Source organism: Otolemur garnettii, unplaced genomic scaffold (assembly GCF_000181295.1).
Source record: "Otolemur garnettii isolate 467f Iridium unplaced genomic scaffold, OtoGar3 scaffold00011, whole genome shotgun sequence".
NCBI lineage: Eukaryota > Metazoa > Chordata > Mammalia > Primates > Galagidae > Otolemur > Otolemur garnettii.
The window spans coordinates 12599697-12602369 of NW_003852406.1; the positions used below are offsets into that span (position 1 = coordinate 12599697).

At 36.1% G+C, this 2673-nt stretch overlaps 1 pseudogene; it reads left to right on the forward strand.

The window, feature by feature from the left end:
- Window positions 1-1937: 1937 nt before the first annotated feature.
- Window positions 1938-2455, forward strand: LOC100966635 (annotated as a pseudogene).
- The last annotated feature ends 218 nt before the right edge of the window (window positions 2456-2673 follow it).

Below are 2673 nucleotides of genomic sequence, written 5' to 3' on the forward strand. Positions count from 1 at the left end.
GCTGTAAGCGTGATGCCATAGCACTCTACCCAGGGGGATAGCTTGAGGCTCTGTCTCAAAAAAAAATAAATAAAATAAAATAAAATTATATGAATAACAACTCTGTGACCACCAACTTGATATCATAGGATGAAATGGACTAATTCCTTGAAAGATAATCTGCCAAAACTCACGTAAGAAGGAATAGGTAACCTGAATAGGCTTATTAAAGAAATTGAGTTGATAATAACTTTCCAAAACAGAAAGCATCAGACCATCGCTGGGTTCACTGGTGAATTCTACCAAATATTTAAGTAAGAAATCTTAACAAATTTCAATAATACCATCTAGAAGATAGAAGCAGAGGGAATACTTGCTAACTCCTTCTGTAAGACCAGGACTATCCTTAACCAAAGACATTTTAAAAAGAACATCTATTAAGAAACCTATACCTAACATCATACTTAATAGCTGGAAACTGGATACTTTTCTTCTCAGAGCCAGAATGAGAAAAGTATGTCTTCTCTCACCATTCCTATTTAATTTCTTACCAGAAGCCCTAGTTCATGTATAAGTAAAGAAAAGCATATAAGAGGTATACAAATTGGAAAGGAAAAAATAAAATGGTCTTTGTTTCTAGATGTGATAGTTTATGTGGAAAATCCCAAAGAATGGACAAAAACCTCCTAAAACTAATAAGCAATTATAGTAAGGTTGCAAGATATAAAGTTAATATACAAAAGTCAATTGTTTTCTTATATACAAGCTATAGACAATTAGAATTTAAAATTTAAAACACAATACCATTTACATAATACCAAAAGAGAAATATTTAGGCGTAAGTCTAACAAAATACACACAAATCTATATAAGGTAAATTATATTTTTAAAAAAGAAGGGAAAAATCAAAGCAGATCTAAATAAATAGAGAGATATTCCATGGTTATGATAGGAAAGATTTAGTATTATAAGGTATCAGTGCTCCCCCAAGTTGATTTACAGATTCAACAAAATCCCAACCAGAATCCCAGCAAATGATTTTGTGGATATTGACCTACTGATTCTAACATTTACATGGCAAGGCAAAAAGATCCAGAATGGCCAACACAAGAGAGAAAAACAAAATCAGAGAATTCAACCTTTACTATAAAGATATTACAATCAAGACAGTAAGGATTAGTAGGACCGCATCTACCGTACATCTTACAAGGGTACATGTGAAACTTACTAAATGTAGAATATAAACGTCTTAACACAATAACTAAGGAAATGCCATGAAGGCTATGTTAACCAGTTTGATGAAAATATTTCAAATTGTATATAAAAGCAGCACATTGTAACCCAGACTGCATTAATGTACACAGCTATGATTTAACAATAATTTTAAAAAGACAGTATGGTATTGGTAAAAGAACAGACACATTTATCAATGGAAAAGAAAGGAGAGCTCAGAAATAGAAACCCCCTCCACATAGTCAACTGATGTTTGACAAAGGAGAAAAACAATTGAACACAGAAAGGATGGTCTTTTCAACAAATGGTGCTGCAGTAATCAGACATCCATATGCCAAAAAGAAAAAAAATGTAGACATAATCCTTACATCTTTCACAAAAATTAACTCAAAGTCAGGCCAAAAGGTAAAACTATATGACATTTAGAAGGTGATCAGAGAAAATCTAGGTGATTTGGGGTTCGGAGAGGAGTTTTTAGATATAACACCAAACATAAAATTCATGAAAGAAAAAAATCAGACCAAGCATGATGGTTCATGCCCGTAATCCCAACACTTCTAAAGGTGAGGCAGGAAGATCACATGATGCCAGGATTTCAGCAGCCTGAAGACCAGCCTGAGCAACCTAGCAAGATTCCACCTCTACAAAAATGAAAAAAGAAAGGGAGGGATTGATAATTTGGACTTTATTAAAATTAAAAACTTTAGTAAAACTTTTTAGCCTTTCGGCCGGAGACACCATCTTTCAGTAATTCACCAAAATGATGAACACAAAGGGAAAAAGGAGAGGCACCCGATACATGTTCTCTAGGCCTTTTAGAAAACACGGAGTTGTTCCTTTGGCCACATATATGCGAATCTACAAGAAAGGTGATATTGTAGACATCAAGGGAATGGGTACTGTTCAAAAAGGCAAGCCACACAAATGTTACCATGGCAAAACTGGAAGAGTCTACAGTGTTACCCAACATGCTGTTGGCATTGTTGTAAACAAACAAGTTAAGGGCAAGATTCTTGCCAAGAGGATTAATGTTCGTATTGAGCATATTAAGCACTCTAAGAGCCGAGACAGCTTCCTGAAACGTGTGAAGGAAAATGATCAGAAAAAGAAGGAAGCCAAAGAGGAAGGTACCTGGGTTCAACTGAAGTGCCAGCCTGCTCCACCCGGAGAAGCCCGCATTGTGAGAACCAACGGAAAGGAGCCTGAGCTCCTGGAACCCATTCCCTATGAATTCATGGCATAAAGCATGTAACATAGCACACAGGAGTACCAGTGGACCCATGCTTTTAGGTGCAAGAACCTATTTACTCTCCATGAGCTCATGGCATAATGAGTGTACAGCATAGCACACAGGATAACCAATTAGACCCCACGTAACAGTGATACAAGGTGCTGGAACCTATTTGCCATGAATTCAAAAGTCAGTGTTTTGTCACATTCAAGGGCAAGATGCCTCCCTGA